The following is a 21,933-nucleotide window of genomic DNA, read 5'->3' on the forward strand; positions in this document are numbered from 1 at the left end:
CTAAAGCCATGACATAATTTTCTGGAATTTTCCAAGCTGTTTAAAGGCACAGTCAACTTAGTGTATGTAAACTTCTGACCCACTGGAATTGTGATACAGTGAATTATAAGTGAAATAATCTGTCTGTAAACAATTGTTGGAAAATGACTTGTCATGCACAAAGTAGATGTCCTAACCGACTTGCCAAAACTATAGTTTGTTAACAAGACATTTGTGGAGTGGTTGAAAACAAGTTTTAATGACTCCAACCTAAGTGTATGTAAACTTCCGACTTCAACTGTAGGTGTAGATGCATGACGCATTCAGAATTCCATGATCAGAACTCTATGATCAAATTACTAAAGCTTCATGAACTGTCAAGTCTAGACACGGCCAGACAGATCTGGCTAGCCTCGATCTAACATTTCCCGGCTCTTGCTACCTAGAGCTCAATGATTTCACCGAAGCTTCTGTGAAGTGCAGTTGTAATTTTTGAATTTTGTCATCACCTACTGATCGTCTCTCTGGAGGTAGAGAGAGGGGGGTAGATAAATAGAGAGAAGGGGGGTAGATAAATAGAGAGAAGGGGGGTAGATAAATAGAGAGAAGGGGGGTAGATAAATAGAGAGAGAGTACAGGGAGACAGAGAGAGAGAAAAAGAGAGAGAGAGATAGAAAAAGGACATAGCACACACACCTTGTACATACAGGTAAGCCTAATTGTTAATCTCCAAAACCATTACAGTGCTGTCCAGGCACTAAAGCAATTCATTACTGAATTATACCACTCTAGTTGCTGCCTGCTGCACAATGAATGCAATAGGCCCTGGGGTGCTCTCCTCATTACCAGGTATATACTATCCCAGGCTATGTCCCAAATGGCACCCTATTCCCTATGTAGTGCATTATTTTTCACCGGGGCCCATAGTACTATGGTCAAAAGTAGGGCACTATGTAGAGAATAAGGTGCCATTTGGGACACAGACACTGTCCTATACCAGTGAGGGAAGGAAAAGCTTTTAATAATAACATTTATTATTCAGATTAAACTGCTATATAAATGTATATGCAGCTGTAGCTAGAATGACAGGGGCTGTGTCTCAAATGACACCCTATTCACTATATAGTGCACAATATAGGAAATGTAGTGCCATTTGGGATAGAGATATGTGTTAGGTATTAGATTACACTCCACTTTATTCTAATTGCGTGTGTGCATGGCTCACAAGCTTTACTGCACACTCTTAGAAAAAGGGTTCCAAAAGGATTCCTTTTTGGTTCCAGTTAGAACTCTTTTGGGTTCCATGTAGAACCCTCTGGGGAAAGATTTTTTCCAAAGAACCCAAAAGGGTTCTACCTCGAGCCAATAAAGGGATCTTCAAAGGCTTCTCCAAAGAGGATAGCCGGAGAACCCTTTTAGGTTTTAGATGGCACTATCTTTCCAAAAGTGTACATACAAATAAAGGAAACAACACCATAAAGAATATTAAAATAGAGCGTTGGGCCACCGCAAGCCAACAGAACAGAATAGATTCAATGCGCCTTGGCATAGATTATACAGTGCATTGGGAAAGTATTCAGACCCCTCGACGTTTTCCACATTTTGTTACGTTACAGCCTTATTCTAAAATGTATTAAATGAAATGTTTTCCTAATCAATCTACACACAATACCCCATAATGATGAAGCCATTTTTTTTGCAAATGTATTAAAAATAAAAAACAGTAAAACCTTATTTACATATGTATTCAGAACCTTTGCTTATGAGACTCAAAATTGAGCTGAGGTGCATCCTGTTTCCATTGACTATCCTTGAGATGTTTCTACAACATGATTGCATCCACCTGTGGTAAATTCAATTGATTGGACATGATTTGGAAAGGCACACACCTGTCTATATAAGGTCCCACAGATGACTTGCATGTCAGAGCAAAAACCAAGCCATGAGGTCAAAGGAATTTTCCGTAGAGCTTTGAGGCACGATTGTGACGAGGCACCGATCTGGGAAGGGTACCAAAACATTTCTACAGCATTGAAGGTCCCTAAGAACACAGTGGCCTCCATTGATTTTAAATGGAAGCAGTATGGAACTTCTAAGACTCTCCAGAATTGATGTGTTGAGATGGGAGAACGTTCCAGAAGGACAACCATCTCTGCAGCACTCCACAAATCAGGCCTTTATGCTGTTGTTCTGGGATTGATTTGTACTCTTCGCACCAAAGTACATTCATCTCTAGGAGACAGAACGCGTCTCCTTCCTGAGCGGTATGACAGCTGCATGGTCCCATGGTGTTCACACTTGTGTACTATTGGTGTTACAGATGATCGTGGTACCTTCAGGCGTTTGGAAATTGCTCCCAAGGATGAACCAGACTTGTGGAGGTCTACAATTGTTTTTCTGAGGTCTTGGCTGATTTCTTTTGATTTTCCCATGATATCAAGCAAAGAGGCACTGAGTTTGAAGGTAGGCCTTGAAATACATCCACAGGTACACCTCCAATTGACTCAAATGATGTCAATTAGCCTATCAGAAGCTTCTAAAGCCATGATATAATTTTCTAGAATATTCCAAGCTGTTTAAAGGCACAGTCGCTCTTAGTGTATGTAAGCTTCTGACCCACTGGAATTGTGATACAGTGAATTATAAGTGAAACGATGTCTGTAAACAGTTGTTTTAATGACTCCAACCTAAGTGTATGTAAACATCCGACGTCAACTGTAAATGCTATATTTCCATAACTCTTTTACCTGTTTTTGCTTTGTCGTTATGGGGTATTGTGTGTAGATTGATGAGGGAAACTTTATTTTTATTACATTTTAGAATAAGGCTGTAACGTACCAAAATGACGGAAACGTCAAGTGGTCTGAATACTTTCCAAAGGCATTGTACATGTGTCTGGAATTCTATTGGAGGGATGGGACATCATTCTTCCACCAGAAATTTCATAATTTGGTATTTTGATGATGGTGCTGGAAAACTCTAAAATACACTGTGGTAGGTATTAGATTCCAGTCCAAATCATTATAAATGTATGTGTACATGGCTCACAAGCCTTGCATAAAAATTAACAACCTACAGGTAACTGCCCAAAAAAACTAAAAACAATCAAATTTTCTGGAGGCAGAACTGAGTGATTTCCGCTAGATAGGCTGGCTGCAAAGTCAAAATTAGCTATATTGTAGAATTCATGAAAACAAAAATGTACTTTTTGGTCTTAATTGAAGGTTAGGATAAGGCATTACGATTAGAAGTGTGGTTAAGGTTAGGGTTAGGTTTAAAAATCTAATTTTATGACTTTGTGGCTGTGCAAGCGACTGACCACTATGCCGAGCTACCTCCAGAACAAGATTTGTGACGAAAAACACTAACCTGTCTCTTCATAGGGCGTTGGGCCACCATGAGTTGCCAGAGCAGCTTCAATGCAGCTTGGCATAGATTCTACAAGTGTCTGGAACTTTATTAGAAGTATTCGACACCATTCTTCCACCAAAAATGTCATAATTTGGTGTTTTGTTGATGGAGGTGAAAAACACTGGGTGTTTCTCAAAATGCATACTATCGTACACTGAAGACACAAAAATGGAGCACAGGATGGAGTATGAGTCCGAATAAAAGTCTGCAAAACTGAGCACAGAGGGCACTTCTCGAATGCGTACTCTGTTTGTAAATATTTTTAAGCAAGCTTCAACGGAAAGTATGCAAAGAAATATGACGCAACAACTTAAAAAATTATGCAACATTTCTTGAAATCAATGCATGCTGTGTACATGCTGTATTAATTATGGCATGTTTACCTGCCTATGTTGGCCATTCCTATTGGAGATATTAAATGGGGAAAATAATTGGATTTTGAGATACAGTGGGGGAAAAAAGTATTTGATTAAGTACGTTTGCCCACTTACAAAGAAATGATCAGTCTATAATTTTAATGGTAGGTTTATATGAACAGTGAGAGACAGAATAACAACAAAACAAGCCAGAAAAACACATGTCAAAAATGTTATGAATTGATTTGCATTTTAATGAGGGAAATAAGTATTTGACCCCTCTGCAAAACATGACTTAGTACTTGGTGGCAAAACCCTTGTTGGCAATCACACAGGTCAGACGTTTCTTGTAGTTGGCCACCAGGTTTGCACACATCTCAGGAGGGATTTTGTCCCACTCCTCTTTGCAGATCATCTCCAAGTCATTATCCTCCCTGGGCAAGGTGGGACGTTTGCGTCAAAATACAAATACAAGGTGGCTCGAAATACAAATACCTCAAAAATGCTATAACTTCAATTTCTCTAATATATGACTATTTTACACCATTTTAAAGACAAGACTCTCATTAATCTAACCACATTGTCCGATTTCAAAAAGGCTTTACAGCGTCAAGCTTGGCCCAAGTTTGACCAAACTCAGATTTACTATAAGAAAAATTGGATTACCTTTGCTGTTCTTCGTCAGAATGCACTCCCAGGACTTCTACTTCAACAACAAATGTTGTTTTGGTTCCAAATAATCCATAGTTATATTCAAATAGCTCCGTTTTGTTTGTGCGTTCAGGTCAGTATCCGAAGGGTGATGCGCGAGCGCATTTCGTGACAAAAAAATGCAAAATATTCCATTACCGTACTTTGAAGCATGTCAAACGCTGTTTAAAAACTATTTTTATACTATTTTTCTCATAAAATAGCGATAATATTCCAACCGGGCGACGTTGTATTCATTCAAAGGCTGAAAGAAAAAAAAATTGAATTCGCATGAACGCGCATCTCCAGTGTCACTGTTCTCAGCCTGACCACTCACAAAATCTCCTGCTGTTTTTCGCCCAGCGACAGGAGAGACATCATTCCACTTTCTGACGCCTTCTGAGAGCCAATGGAAGCCTTAGAAAATGTCACGTTACAGCAGAGATGCTGTATTTTCGATAGAGATGCCACAGAAGGAGAACAAATTGTCAGACAGGGCACCTCCTGTATGGAATCTTCTCAGGTTTTGGCCTGCCATATGAGTTCTGTTATACTCACAGACACCATTCAAACAGTTTTAGAAACTGTAGAGTGTTTTCTATCCAAATCTACTAATTATATGCATATTCTCTTTTCTGGGCAAGAGTAGTAACCAGTTTAAATCGGGTATGTTTTTTATCCGGCCGTGCAAATACTGCCCCCTAGCCCCAACAGATTAAGGTTTCGAGGCTGACGTTTGGCAACTCGAACCTTCAGCTCCCTCCACAGATTTTCTATGGGATTAAGGTCTGGAGACTGGCTAGGCCACTCCAGGACCTTAATGTGCTTCTTCTTGAGCCACTCCTTTGTTGCCTTGGCCGTGTGTTATGGGTCATTGTCATGCTGGAATACCCATCCACGACCCATTTTCAATGCCCTGGCTGAGGGAAGGAGGTTCTCACCCAAGATTTGACAGTACAGTGCCCCGTCAAATGATGCGGTGAAGTTGTCCTGTCCCCTTAGCAGAAAAACACCCCCAAAGCATAATGTTTCCACCTCCATGTTTTTCGATGGAGATGGTGTTCTTGGGGTCATAGGCAGCATTCCTCCTCCTCCAAACACGGCGAGTTGAGTTGATGCCAAAGAGCTCCATTTTGGTCTCATCTGACCACAACACTTTCACCAGTTGTCCTCTGAGTCATTCAGATGTTCATTGGCAAACTTCTGACAGGCATGTATAAGTATTCTTGAGCAAGGGACCTTGCGGGTGCTGCAGGATTTCAGTCCTTCACGGCGTAGTGTGTTACCAATTGTTTTCTTGGTGACTATGGTCCCAGCTGCCTTAAGATCATTGACAAGATCCTCCCGTGTAGTTCTGGGCTGATTCCTCACCGTTCTCATGATCATTGCAACTCCACGAGGTGAGATTTTGCATGGAGCCCCCGGCCGAGGGATATTGACAGTTCTTTTGTGTTTCTTCCATTTGCGAATAATCGCACCAAATGTTGTCACCTTCTCACCAAGCTGCTTGGCGATGGTCTTGTAGCCCATTTCAACCTTGTGTAGGTCTGCAATCTTGTCCCTGACATCCTTGGAGAGCTCTTTGGTCTTGGCCATGGTGGATAGTTTGGAATCTGATTGATTGATTGCTTCTGTGGACAGGTGTCTTCTATACAGGTAACAAGCTGCGGTTAGGAGCACTCCCTTTAAAAGTGTGCTCCTAATCTCAGCTCGTTACCTGTATAAAAGACACCTGGGAGCCAGAAATCTTTCTGATTGAGAGGGGGTCAAATACTTATTTCCCTCATTAAAATGCAAATCAATTTATAACATCTTTGACGTGCATTTTTCTCTATATTTTTTTGTTATTCTGTCTCTCACTGTTCAAATAAACCTACCATTAAAATTATAGACTGATCATTTCTTTGTCAGTAGGCAAGCATACAAAATCAGCAGGGGATCGAATACTTTCCCCCCCCACTGTATATGCCACAAATAAGGTCTGAGGTTAACACATGCTTGGGATATCTTATATGTTTTATTCTTTGAGATATTATCAGTCAGTTAACATCCTTTATGAATTATGAAGCCTTTGTGTGCTAAAAATACAGTGCCCTTTAGTAATTATTGGGACAATGAAGCATTTTTTCTTATTTTGACTCTATACTAAAAAGTTTGGATTTTAAATTAAACAATGACTATGAGGTTTAAGAGCAGATTGTCAGCTTTAATGGGGGTATTTTCATCCATATCAGGTTAACCGTTTAGAAATTACAACACTTTTTGTATATAATCCCCCCATTTTAGGGGAGCAATAGTATTGGGACAAATTCACATACAGTACCAGTCAAAAGTTGGGACACAGAGAATGCCAAGGGTGTACAAAGCTGTCCTCAAGGCAAAGGGTGGCTACTTTGAAGAATCTAAAATCTTTCTGAGTTGTTTAACACTTTTTGGGTTACTACATGATTCCATATGTGCTATTTCATATGGTTGATTTCTTCACAATTATTCTACAATGTAGAAAATAGTAAAAATAAAGAAAAACCCTTGAATGAGAAGGTATGTCCAAACATTTGAGTGGTATTGTACATGTACACATGTACACATGCATGCACACACACACAGGCACACACTTCCCTCTCGGGATAATAACCTGTTAACAACTCCCCTAACCCCACCCCTCGTTTCCAGCCTCACAGACTCAGCCAGTCCTACCCAGCAGAAAACCCTACCCTGTTTGACTCCAGCTCAACCATGCCACCACCACAGCAAGACAATTCTTCGGTAGGGAAAATAACTTTCAGATTCATTCCCCGAGTCAAATCTGAAAGTAAAATGAGATGCCTATGGCTAGTCAGGCAGAGGGAGGAAAGAGAGGGAGAATAATATATCTAGCAACCTGGCCAGCGAACAGAGGGCAGGAGGGAGAAACAAAACAGGACCCCACTTACATACCAATTTATAAATCCCTCCTTCATGCATAACTTTGTTTACATCCCAACTGGCACCCTATTTCCTATTTGTTTTCTTTGGTCAAAAGCAGTGCACTTGCTCTGGTTAAAAGCAGAGCTCTTCATAGGGAATAGTGTGCATTTTTGGAAGGGCCCCTAACCTCCAGGAGACTATATGCTAAACTTACCGTGCACTCTTAGAAGTAAAGGTGCCTGGAATAACCTTTTGGGTTGCCACACCGGCAGAACCTTTCCAATTGAAAAGGATCCTTGAGTAACCCCTCAGAAAAGGCTTTTGAGGAACCCCGGTGTAAAGGTTCAAACTGCAAACTAGCCGACAACAAAAGCTAGCTAGTTAGACCGTGGGAAAACTACGGTTCGCTCTTGCGCAGTGACCTTTTGGCCTTCAAGAAGGCAGAATTTTGTTAAAATGGTCCCACTCATTAAGTCAAAATGTGATTGGTCGATTCCACTGTCACTCCAAAATGTTTGCCCTAATACAGTTGAATGGCAGATGCCTTTATCTGGCTTCTGATGGCCTAGCCAATGGCTGACTTTGATTTATCTCCCCTGAGACCAGCAATGAAAAATCCTGATTGGTTACTTTTTTTAATCTTTTGTGTTAACCCTTTCCTTTTCAACAAAAACTGAAGAGATTAAATAAGAACATAATTTAAAATAAAATAATAATATAATAATTTCTATAAATCCTTAGCCCTTCTCTGAAGGTGTAGAAGGCCCATTGTTCCCAACTGTGCTCTACTTTTAGCTTAGCATGAATTTTTTCTGTATTTCTGTAAGTTGTCCTGAAATGTGAAGACAGAAATACTGGACAGTTTTTATAATGGTGGTGATTTGACAAAATTACAATCATGTCTTGAATTGGACTCGCATTTTTCTTGTCTCGGTCTTGACCCTGTCTCGTACCCCTTGTCCCCCATCCCGGTCTCGGTCTTGACTCGGACTCGATATGTTCCTGTCTTGGTCTTGAATCGGTCTTGGTTTAGGTGGTCTCAAACACACCCCTGCTACGAAGCAAGGGACAAATAACATTTGATTTGATGTGATGTGAGAGTGAGTGCCTGTCAGGCAGACTGAGTCTGCATCCAAAATGGCACCCTACTCCCTACGTAGTGCACTAGAAAGAGAGAAGGAGAGAGAGCAAGGGTGAAAAAAATAAGCCATTGTGAACTACGGTTGATGAGTCTATTGGCTGCAGTTCATCATCTGGTCAATAAAAAGGTCATGGGTCGACATGTGCAGTGTCACATTAACGACTGTACCTAGTAAACGACACTGCATGAGTGCCAAATGCCCTCCTATTACCTTTATAGTGCACTAGTTTTGACCAGAGCCCTATGAGTCCTGGTAAAAAATAGTGACCTATAATGGAATTAGGGTGCCATTTGGGAAGCAGTAAAGGATACTCTCTGAGGGGTCATATCTCTCTTCTCTGTCACAACATCATTCTATAGTTTGATGCTCTAGAGATATTACACTGTAACCATCAATCTTACCCTGACAGGCATTTATCACCCTCTCTGTCTTTCTCATTTCTCTCGCTCATCTCTCTCTCCTCTCTCTCTCTCTCTCTCTCTGGGCTTCAAATATCTCTTCTTACTTTACAGTTTCTCTTTGGCATAGACTGTAATCAACAGCGACTCTTCAGAAGTGAAATATTTTCCAGTCAACATGAACATTCAATTATCATATGACAAATTCCTCATTGACAGCTACGTACTAGCTTCAAGGTCTGTTTCTCCAACCGTTGTATGTTAACCGTCCTCCTTACATCACACACTCCATCCATCAATCATTTCTGGATCATTTGACAAATAATGTTTCCCACACAAAAAATAAAAGCCTCTTCCTTCAAGGTAATGATGATGATCATTAGAGCAACCCAATCAAAGCTAAAGTCCTTCCATTTTGAGTCCTTTATACTGGTTTCCTAACCTGGTCCCAGATATGTTTGTTCTCTTGCCAACTCCATTGTTTGGCATGAAAATAAGTGACAATGAGTTGGCATGATGGTACACACAGATTTTCCCATATGGCCCAAATACAGATGGGGATGACAGGACAGTGTTGATTCCCTGTGGCTCAGTTGGTAGAGCATGGTGTTTGCAACGCCAGCATGGTGTGTGCAACGCCAGGGTTGTGGGTTCGATTCCCACAGGGGGCCAGTACAACAACAACAAAAAATGCATGAAATGTATGCATTCACTACTGTAAGTCGCTCTGGATAAGAGTGTCTGCTAAATGACTAAAATGTAAAAATGATTTCTACCACTGTCTGTCCTGAGAGTTGTCTGGACTTTTCTGAGTATGTGTTAAAACAAGCAGGAAACACCACCATGAGGTGTTTAGTATTGGTAAGAACGATGAGCCGGGTCGGTGGCCAGACTGACTGACCTGTCTGATGAAGGAGGAAAATAAGTCACCCCTGAAAGAGCCTGGAGAGCTCCAGGGAACCACTCAGTTCACCACACACACTGTTCACCTCTGTACCCTCTACACACTCTGTTTGAGATCACCATTAATCTACCAAACACCCAATAGAGGCTGGTGAGGGGAAGATGGCCCCTAGTAGTGGCTGAAGTGAAATTAGTGGAACGCTATCAAACCATTCCATTCATTCACCAGCCACAACTGCCACCGCATTTTCTCAGACACACTGGCCAACTACGCACTCATCAGCAATCCCTCAAGGTCGAAGATGATCTCTTGATTCTGGGGGGGTCGTACACACTCTGAAAACAAGGTCTGTTCAATACAAACCAAAATGTAACAGAAGACCACGTGTGCTGTGAAGCCATGCTGTGCTGTGTGCGACAACTTTTCTATGAAAACAACCGTGAGTGTGGTTATGCGTTCTTTCACCTTTCAATGTTGTGATGGGTTATCTGCAGCTAAATGCTAAAATAATCACTGCCACCAAATGCTAAAATAATCACTGCCACCCCTGCCGATGCTACCTCTACCTTCTCTCGTTGTCTTAAAGTGGCAAGAGACTTGGGAGACTTGAACAAATTCTCCTAGAAATGTGAGTTATAGATCTACTTGAAAGCAAGTCTAAGAATTGGTAGATATGTTCTATGTGCACTATTTCTATGCTTCACGTTCTCAAGTTTTGTTTTTTCGTCTTTTACCTTCGGTTTTTTACACCAGCTTCAAACAGCTAAAACAACAATATTTTTGGTAATGGAAAATATTTCACAGCGGATTAGATGGTACAATGATTCTCTACACTATACTAGCTTATTTTGTCACATAAACTGAAATTAGGCAAACTATTAGCGTTTTAGCAACCAGGAAATGGCAGAGCAATTTCTGCATAGTGTAACTTTAATGGCTGGTTTGAAGCATAGTAAATCACTTTCATCTGACAAAAATGGATGCATTCACCATCGCCATTAGACACTGTCTACGTCCCAAATTGCACCATATTCCCAATGTAGTGCACTACTTTTGATCAGGTCCCATTGGGTTCACATAGGGCTCTAGACAAAAGTAGTGCACCATGTAGGGAATACGGTGCCATTTCAAACACAGTCCCAATTTAGAATACATCCAGGAAGCTAGAAATAACAATTTATCAACAGGAAGAGATGTCGTCTAAAACAAGAACACCTGGAAGATGGTGAGTGATCTAATTTGAAGCCAATAGAGTAAAACTAGTAGGTGAATGAAAGAAAAACAGCATTTAAATACTGGCGATCAAGGAAGGCCTCGGAAATGCATTAAAAACTGTCATTAAGGATAGATGGCCAAGTCAGTGGGTAAATGCATCTAAAATGCTAGTAACTGAAGTGTTGCTGGTTCAAAAAAAATCTGTCAATGTGCCCTTGAGCCAGGCACTTTACCCTAATTTGTTCCAAGGGTGCCATACTACTATGGCTGACCCTGATAAACAACACATTTCACTGCACTTATCTGGTGTATGTGACTAGAGCCCGGGATCTGGTTAAAAGTAGTGCACTATATAGGGAATAAGGTGCCATTTGGGACGCCGCAACTGGTGTATCAATATGCCTGTGTGTTTGTATGCATGGAAAGCTCATTTTAGATAGGGCGGGAAAACAAAATGAATGTCGGGGAGAGACTCAAAGAATCAAACACATACACACCAATATCTGCTCACTAACATGTTGTAGACTTGGACTATCACTTCTAAAAATGTGCCTAAATTCCTCAATATCACCTAAATTCAAATTAGTTCCAAAAAGTACATGAAGTAGAAAACATTAAATGACGCCATTACAGTCCCCTGGACCATTCAGCTTCAATTTGTGTCTCGATTCTCAAAACTGGGCGGGTAACCTTGTAGTCTCTTACTTTGAAAGTTCTCCCTCACTCTCTCCATCTCAATATCACCATTGAAATCTTCACTTCTCTCTTTATTATTTTTGTGCTGAGAAAGGAGATGTGACATAACAGGGCCAAATATCTTACAACCTGTTTCATTCCGCCTGTTCACCCTACCTCTGCAAAATAAATTTCACTCATTTTTCAGATGGAAGATACAAAGACGTTCCATCATTATAGAAGGTCACTGTTGGCACCCCATCAATTGTCAGATTTTTTTTATATATATGCATGAAACACATTTCTTACAAACAGCTCTCACAGAGGGGAAGGAGATGAGAACCATGATGAATCACAAAGTCATCAGGTACAGAGAGAAATAGAGAGGGAGGGGGAGAGAGAAAGAAAAGAGAGGGAGAGAAAGAGATAGAGAGAGATGGGTCAGCATGATGTGGAAGATAAAGTGACAGGGTTTATGTATCTACTCCAACATTTAGACTGGTAACGGTCTATAGTAACCCAGGCTAAATATAATTATAGCATGAAAAAAAACGAACACACAAACTATCTATCTTGCAGATTCACAGATGACTGGTACAAACACATTTTCAAACAGGTTGCATTTGTTTGATTTTACAAGAGAACCCGAGGGAGTCATAATATGCATTAATAAGAACAGAACATAAATGAAAGCCAAACACAGCATATGGTCTTATTGAACATTCAAAAGATGCAGTGTGATAAGTTGTGCACAGTGGCCAAGATCCAATAGACTGCCTCTGCACTGGGTGAACTACCAATATAATATCCGTAGGTAGGTAGCCTGTAGCACCAACTTTATGTCTGCATCCCAAATGTCACCCTATTCCCTTTATAGTCCACTACTTTTGACCAGGGCCCTTTGGGACACAGGCTATCCCCTCTATTTTACCTGTTAGAAGTTTTAACTCTTTGGTTAAAAGAGACAGGCATTTCTCTCATGCTTGTGTGAACAGGCACCTTTGTGTTATGTGTCTTTTGGGTTCCTCTTTAAGTTCTTGTTTTTAAGGGTGCTAGCATGCCAACTGCAGATCATCACCAAGCTTAAGACCTTACCACTTCCTCAGTACTGCGGGTAGTTTGCATCCTGCTTCTGAGCTGCTGAGGCTTGATGCAATCAGTGTGAGATTAAAGGCAGTGCAGAGAGCATGTGGGAGGAAGTACTGTTTGTTTGGTTTTTACTTGGTCAGAACAGAACAGGAACAATAACATAGCAACAACACAGCTGTGATGAAGCCTTTATCTGTATGCACTTCAGCCTAGTCCTTATGTAATGTGGATCGTTTTGCTTGTTTAACAGTACAGCTTCCTCAATCACAAGTACACTATTGGGATTAATCTTGCGTCTTCTTCCTCACAAACACACATGACCGCCCTCTTGACAACGTCTTACCCAGCTATGATACTGGAAAAAATACAATTCCATGCTGTGGGTGGAGGCATTTCAAGCTGAAGGTTTAGGTTACCAAGACAACTCGTCGTTACACCTTCAAAATATTAGCTTACAGAATGGGAGATGGAAGGAGCATTATTTGGAACATTTCTGCCCAGTCAGTCTATGGCACAGAGTCCATGAGCAACTACAAAAAAAACTATTAGGTGTTTCTGTGAGTCTAAGACCACTGAAATGGTGAACATGGTGCCATTGGCCCAGCAGAACTCAGTCAATATGGTAAAAATCCGGACACAAATTAGCCTGGATTCGGCACAGACCTCTCTCTCTCCCAACAGATGGGACCCAATTAGCCAGCTGACTCCAGGAGAAACACTTGGGCAGCCAGCCACATGGAGCCTAGAGCCAGGATGCAAATTAATAGAGGGGGGAAGGGATGAAGAGAGGAGGAAAGAGAGCACCTGAGAAAGCCATCTTTGGAAAGTAGAAATTAATTAGGGGGACAGCAGAGGTGGAGGAGCAGTTTTGTAAAACGTAACAAAGAGAAAGAGAGCGAGAGAGGGGAGAGAGAGAGAGCGAGAGGTGGGTGATGAGAAAGAGAGGTGAAAGTGTTGTATTGAAGACAGGAGAGGAGAAGCAAGAGGAGGAGGAGGAGAGAAAGTGAGGATGGATGGATCCTAGGAGATCTTAGACAAACACACACCTGAATGGTGTGAATGTAGAAGAATGTATGATTGTAATAAATCCCGGCATTGAATCTTCCTCTATTTATTCATAAGATTATCCAACTGTAAAATCAACAGAGGCATATTCATTTTGAAACCCAAATGTAGTTAGTATTCTATAATTGTCAAATTTCCTCCTTCCAACCCATTGATTCAATTAGTGTGGGTGTCAATCACTGATCCATTTATAGTGGAGATAAATACAAAAAGGTACTCCCACTGCCTCAGCTACTATGTATTGTCATGTTTTCACGCAAAACGTATAGCTGCATCTTGTCTTTAGAAAGGCCACTAGGCAAAAACATTGACCAAATTGCCATGTCCACTTTTGTGAACATACACAAATACAGACCAGCATCATACTTGCCTCACAGCCTTTAAATGTTTTATTGGAAAAAACTTGCGAACACAGTTAGGAAAGATGCATACCTATTCATGTTTACCTAAAGAAAGTAGGTTGAACTAAAATTCCACATCCTTGCATTTTCAGCGACACCTCCAAAACTGGATCATCAAACACCTGTCAGGTGGATGCAGCTTCAGTCACATCTAGAGGAAAGCTTTAACCTTTTCTGACGCCACAATCACAGCTTTCAGACTGATTTCAAATGTCTCTCCCACTCACCTTAAAAGCAGGTAGAAAACCTCCCCAAAATAACCTGCCATAGAGCATTAAACTCCAAATGACAATTTTCAAAGCCTCAGATCTGTCAAAAGCTCTCCTCTCTCGTCCTCTGTCTCTCTTCTTATTTTCTCTTCCTCTCTCAACTTCAAGGCGGTATTTACTTTGTTGCTATCCCCAGAATCATTCTCCGAAAGCAGCACAAAACCTTACTTAAAATAGTAGAACATTGACAAATCAGATGAAATAAAACACAACGTAAACACAACTGTAGCTAAATTTGATGAAGCTTAACCAAGCTACTTGGTGATCATTCACAGAAAACTGTGGTTTAAATGAAAGGGAGAGACTTAAAGAAACATATACTGTATCTTCACCTAATACCTAACTGGAGTGGATCTTTAGAGGGGAAATCTGCGATTGGAAATACAACAAAATGGTCATCACACCCCTTGTTTTGATAAACAGCCGAGGGATGCCGCTAAATAAATGTTGAAACTGAAATTCTCCACAAAAATGTGGCCTCTCTCTGCCATGTATGGGTCTCTAAGACATCTGGTTTTTAAAACCACCTCTTGTTCTGCTGTCCTTGTCACTTCGGATTATGCTTACAAGTCAATTCCCTCCATGGTTCTTATATACAGTTTGTAGGAGTATCCTTTACTGTTTAACCTCTATTTTAGGACCCCTGTAGGTATCAAAAAAATAATTACAAAATGATTTGATGAAATATAGAAACACATTGAATAGCATGTTCATAAATGGCAGAAACACATAATAAGGAATAAGGTTTTGAAGTGTCTGTCCTATATCTAGGAGACATTTTAACCTGTACTGAGTTACCTTCAGACAAGTCGTAGAACAAAACGGAGAACACCATCGTGTTCGAGAGAGACTCATCTTGCCATAGAGGGGTCATATTATTTTGGACGCTACAGACGTTTTCGTGAAAAGACAGATTTTCAGGGTGTCTCCTGGTCTGACAAACAGCCCTGTAGCTCTGCCACTTTCCACCGCAGATGTGGAAGGCCGACATAAGCGGATGGGGTGGATTGAGCCCATACAAAAATACAGATATCACTAGCTTAAACAGGCTTTCAATTATTCAGTATTATCTTTTTCAAAGCAGTTCAGACTAAAAGCCATGAAAGCCAAGCTCAAGGCTGCCCAAATAGGGAATGGGACATTCCCTCTGGTCCATACAGAAGGCTAGAATACTACCAATCCCAAACCACAGTATTCCTGATATTTACAATATAATATGATAAAGCATCTTTTACCTCAAAATGCACATATCACTCAGTATGCATATCAATAAATGATAGGAAAATAAAAACTGTGTGTGCGGGTGTGGTTTTACTATCCTTGCGGGTATCAGAGGTCCTAAAGAAGTGGTTACAACTAGCATTAGGGGTTTGGAGTTAAGGTTAGGTTAAGGGTTAGGGTAAATAGGATTTTTAATGGGAATAAATGTTTTGGTCTCCATAAGGATAACAAAACAAATGTGTGTGTTGGTGATGTGTGAGATATCCTCACAGTTATATCCGGGGGGGGGGGGGGGGGGGGGGGGGGGGGGGGGGGGGGGGGGGGGGGGGGGTTGAATAAAGAGAAAACAATACAAAAAGAAATCCACAAATGTATCATTCTTGTGCAATTTATATCTATAGGCTGCATATATTTTTTTTTCTCTCATAATTTATCTGTGTGTAAGCCTAAACTTTAGGGCCTAACTTTACAAATGGCAAATAGCCTATACGCCAATCACCAAATGCTTTTGGAAACCGGTAGAAAAAGTTACTGATGAGCCACTGAGGCAAAGAGGACAATGTCGAAGTTTAATTCAACAAGACAAAAGCTGCGAAATGGAGAGTTGAAAATAAAGAGAAGGGATGAGGATGGTGATAGCAGTGCCTACACTCTTAGAGAATATATTTTTTTTAACACATCCGCGTGTCTAGTTAGGGAGGACATGTTGACTGAACATGATGTGTACATTGTGAATTAATTCCTGCAATTAATGTTAAAAGCTGACAACCATACAACTCACTCAAGATGTGTTAGATTATTGACCAATCATATTGCTGATCCGAAGTCATCGTGGATCTACACTCTAAGAACAGATGTATTAAAAAATACATGTTGTGTAATTTTAACACAATCATCATTTTGGCACATTTAACACATGATTTTTGTAAATTTTTCAACACAATGTTAAAGTAATACAATATGTCATCCCTAACTAAACACACGGATGTGTTAAAAAAGGTGTTGTTTTTTTACACATAGTGTGTTGTAATCCACTTTAACATTCTGTAAATTTAACACAGTGAGTGCTCCATATACAAAATCTTACATTCTGTACATGCAAAATATCCTTCATGAAAGACTTCAAACACTTTAGTGCCAGTTAGATATGCAGTCCAGGGAAATTAACTCAGACAATTTTATAGATGAGATACAGGAGAACAGACTTGATAAGGTTGCCATTTATTCCTTGTCAGAGGTAAACATAAAAAATCTATCATACACCAGGTAAAATGGTAAAACACTTCCACTGACAGGTGGCCAAAAATATCTAAGTGAAAGCCACGCCACCACTAAGCCACACCTCCAATTGAATAAACTTCTACCATAGACCAGTTAAACTGGTACAACACTTCTACTCACAGGTGGCCAAGGAGTGATAACTGAAAGCCAAGCCCTCACTAAGCCACACCTCCAAAATAATTTCCCAGTGTGCCTTGCCTTTTAGAGGGAATTGTAGTATTACCACCCATGACTGTATTTGTTAGTGATACAGATATGGTTATTGAATTTGCTTCTCTTCAAGCCTGTGGTTATCACTAATTAAGTTTCTGGGTGAGTGGTTTCATTCAAATCTTGTATGGCCTTACTTTGAAAACTAAATTATCCTATACAGTGGCCTGAAACTATTGGTTTTACAGGCCACATCTGGTCTGCAAGTAGCATTGGAAAACTCCAGTATCTTTCCTGGAGAATGTGGTTGAAGGAGTCCAGGTTTCCTGCATATTCCCTCCAGTTTCCATGAAGCTTTCAACTGGGATATCTAAAAATCCTGGGAATTTTGGGAACATTACCAGATTTTTGCAAACCTGCCTGCAAGTCACATTATGCAAAGTGATGTATAATTCCTATTGGAATCCTGCCAACAGTTGGGATTTTTATTCCCCTGCAACCTGCATTCAGAATGACTGCCAGGGTTAGGAACATTGGGTAGAGACTACGCATACCATTTAGACTGGAAGAACGATTTCAGTAACAAACGCAAAAACTAACTGATTGGATTAGTTTAGAAAAATTTATTTTATTTATCTTAGTGTAGCATAAGATTAATGCCTCAAACAATGTACATGCAAAAACACAGATATAAAAACTATTTTTCTAAATCAACCTGCAGTAGAACATGCTGGGAAATATGATAATGATAACGGTTATGGTAGAAATTTGCTTAAATGTCCTAACTTCTTGAAAACTCGTCTGAGACACATTATATTTTTATAAATCAAGGCTAAAGTGTTGCCGTGTCCGCTCTGCATTAGCCTCAAATGTACACCTTATTCAGATAAAGAGTACATTTACCTTGTTTCATGTTTCATATTCCTTCTGCTGGCTGGCTGAGGCTCACTGCAGGTTTTCAGTTGTCACTTCACTTTTCAAGATGTGTGAATGCCAGGGTGTGAGGCCACAGCATAGATACATGATGACTTCGGATCCGCAATTCGATTGGTCAATAATATAACATCTAGGGTGTGTTGTATGTTTTTCAGCTTTTAACACATTATTTGCAGGAAGTGACACAAAATGTGTTGAAAAATGTACACAAAATGTACACAAATCACAGAGATTGTGTTTAACGTAACACATGCCGTCCAAAGCTAGACACAAGGATGTGTTAAAAAATGTAATACCAACTCTAAGAGTGTATGTTATGTGTGATGATTGTGAGGCGTTATGCAAATTCGACAGTCACAAGACAGGACTTCAAATAGGCCTATGGCATGTCACGTGAACTGTAGCCTACTGTTCAGATGGGTTAAATGGAAATTGAAATGTGGACACTGACTGTAGGTCTATAACCTATTGTATTTTCTCCCCAGTCCCTAAACGTCTTTGCTCCCTGAAATAAGCAGAGACCACAGAGAAAACTTAACTGATGTCAACTAAATTGAAGCATTCATTCTATAATTTATGACATTATTCTGGTGAACAAGAGTTAATTTCGTTTTCTATGGCAACATATAATGACAGAAGAGAAGCTGCATGTATCTAATTATAGACAAGTTGGCTAACAAACAGCCTCCAAAAATGTCAGAGATTATAAGCAGAAACATATAAATTAGGGAAAATCCTCAGATTTTCACTTTATCACATACAGTGCATTCGGAAAGTATTCAGACCCCTTGACTTTTTCCTCATTTTGTTTCGATGCAGTGTTATTCTAAAATGTATTAACAAAAAATATATATAATCAATCTACACACAATACCCCATAATAACAAATCAAAAACAGGTTTTCAGACATTTTAGCACATTTATTAAAAATAAAAAAACACAGAAATACCTTATTTATATATGTATTCAAACACTTTGCTATGAGACTCGAAATTGGGCGCAGGTACCCATTTCCATTGATCGTCCTTGAGATGTTTCTACAACTTCATTGGAGTCCATCTGTGTTAAATTCAATTGATTGGACATGATTTGGAAAGGCACCCACATGTATATATAAGGTCTAACAGTTGACAGTGCATGTCAAAGCAAAAACCAAAGCATGAGGTCAAAGGAATTGTCCGTAGAGCTCGGAGACAGGCTTGCGTCGAGGGTATTAAAAATGCAGGGTACTAACAATGTTCTGCAGCATTGAAGGTCCCCAAGAACACAGTGGCCTCCATAATTATTAAATGGAAGCAGTTTGGAACCACCAAGACTCTTCCTAGAGCTGTCCACCCGGCCAAACTGAGCAATCGGGGGAGAAGGGCCTTTGTCAGGGAGGGGACCAAAAACCCAATGGTCACTCTGACAGAGCTCCAGACTTCCTCTGTGTAGATGGGAGAACCTTCCAGAAGGACAACCATCTCTGCAGCACTTCACCAATCAGGCCTTTGTAGTAGAGTGGCCAGACGGAAGTCACTCCTCAGTAAAAGGCACATGACAGCCCGCTTGGAGTTTACCAAAAGGCACCTAAAGGACTCTCAGACCATGATAAACAAGATTCTCTGGTCTGATGAAACCAAGATTTAACTCTTTAGCTTGAATGCCAAGCGTCACATCTGGAGGAAACCTGGTACCATCCCTATGGTGAAGCATGGTGGTGGCAGTATCATGCTGTGGGGATGTTTTTCAGTGGCAGGGACTGGGAGACTAGTTAGGATCAGGGGAAAGATGAACAGAGCAAAGTACAGAGAGTTCCTTGATGAAAACCTGCCCCTGAGCGCTCAGGACCTCAGACTGGGGCGAAGGTTCACCTTCCAACAGGACAATGACCCTAAGCACACGGCCAAGACAACGCAGGAGTGGCTTCGGGACAAGTCTCTGAATGTCCTTGAGTAGCCCAAACAGAGCCCAGACTTGACCCTTATCTAACATTTCTGGAGAGACCTGAACATAGCTGTGCAGCGACGTTCCCCATCCAACCTGACAGAGCTTGAGAGGATCTGCAGAGAAGAATGGGAGAAACTCCCCAAATACAAGTATGCCAAGCTTGTAGGGTCATACTCAAGAAGACTCAAGGCTGTAATCGCTCCCAACAGTGCTTCAAGAAGTACTGAGTAAAGAGTCTGAATACTTATGTAAATGTTTATTTTCAGTTTTTATTTCTAAATTTCTAAAAACCTGTTTTCGCTTTGGTATTATGGGTATTGTGTGTAGATTGATGAGAGAGAAAAAAACAATTTAATACATTTTAGAAGAAGGCTGTAACATAACAAAATGTGGAAGTCAAGGGGTCTGAATACTTTTCGAATGCACTGTATAGGCCTAGTCAGGCGGTTGCTGATGGGTTATTAGCAATTGCGGGTGGGTTCGGGTGAACAAACAGCTGACCCGCGCACCATTAGTGTGTCTGTGTGTGTAAAGAAAGGAGTGTATGCTCTTTGCCCTCCAGAGACTAGATAAAAGTTAGAAACACTTAGGCCTACACATTGCAAGGGACAACATTCTTTCTCTTTTCTCTCTGTCTGCGAAATGAGGATATAGAGCAGAGTGGGCTCTGAAGTCAAATAGCATACAAGCAACTACAAAAAGACTGTAAATCAACTGCATAACACAATTATTACATCAAATTATGAACAGGGTAGAACATTCGAATTAGTTGTTAGCGTTCTAAAAAAAACGATTGATTTAATTTCATTTTGACCTCACCTATCAATGCATCGCATTATAAATGTATTTGCAAACAAAATTGAAATCTACGCCATAAAACGTAAAGTTTGACATCTAGGCTAAATTATTTGTGGAAAAAAGTAAAGATGTCTGTCCATCAGAGAGCAATCAATGTTTTATTTTTGCAATCGGTCTGATGGTTAACATTTCCTTTAACATTATTATCGGAGAAAGGACAACGCACCAAGCCAACAGAGCGCTGCAGGCTGGAGACAGAGGGTATGATATTTCTTCCCAACATTGTCTCACCTAGCCTAATGTTGATAGCCTGCGCATTGCAACATTTTAGACATATCCGATAAATAAGTTTATATTGTTTACAGAATCAAAATAGCCTACCATACATTACAATATGTACGACAACAATATAATATCAATCTCACCTTTAATATCCGCTGTATGTCATGTATGCATTTAGTAGTCTACAGCAGCAATCCACATTCGGCTTCAGTGTCTGTTTGATAATTTTTTCTGTCTGTACCTGGGCTATGTCTCCTCCGAACGAGCATAGACTAGACTGGACTGGCAGCGATTGCGAAATTCTGGCTCCTTGATCTAGGTGGACTAGGCAACTTCACGGAGTGGTGACAGCAAAGACCGTTTAGTATGTGGTTACCCAGCTAGCAGATTTGGTTCCTTAGAAGTTGTGGGAACGTATGTTTTTGGTCTTACATTGTTTGTGGGAACGAAGCCATATGTTTCCTGACTGGTAAAACTGAATATTTCTTTTAACTTAACTTTTTTTAAATGTTCTGGGAACAGAAGTGAAAAATTCACCTGTTCTGGGAATGTTTATTTTTAGGATACAGGGTGGTTCCTTGAACGTTTTCCTGGGAGGTTTGAGAACGGAAATAATAAGCTATTTGGAAGGTGAATAACACTGCTAGCTTATTTTGAGTTAACTCTTTTTAACTTCAAGCACAGATAGAACACATGTAATTTCATTTCCTTAGGCATTAATAATGCCGAACACATTTATTTTGACACGGTATCTGTGAGATTCAAACCTATAATCTTCTGTTTTCTAGCCATGGAATTAGTCCACTGCTCCACCAGGATGGAGCTAGCATGCCAT

The 21,933-nt window shown here is 40.3% G+C and overlaps 1 protein-coding gene across 2 annotated transcripts in view; it reads right to left on the reverse strand.

Moving 5' to 3' along the window:
* The window catches only part of LOC115154054 (E3 ubiquitin-protein ligase RNF152), a 56,047-nt gene extending 34,600 nt beyond the window's left edge, over nucleotides 1-21,447 (reverse strand). For both annotated transcript variants that reach the window (XM_029699888.1, XM_029699898.1), the window contains exon 1: nucleotides 21,242-21,447. The gene's annotated coding sequence lies outside the window, so the exon portion shown is untranslated. The remainder of the gene's footprint in view (nucleotides 1-21,241) is intronic.
* Nucleotides 21,448-21,933: the final 486 nt, after the last annotated feature.

This window comes from Salmo trutta, chromosome 2 (assembly GCF_901001165.1).
Source record: "Salmo trutta chromosome 2, fSalTru1.1, whole genome shotgun sequence".
Taxonomy (NCBI): domain Eukaryota; kingdom Metazoa; phylum Chordata; class Actinopteri; order Salmoniformes; family Salmonidae; genus Salmo; species Salmo trutta.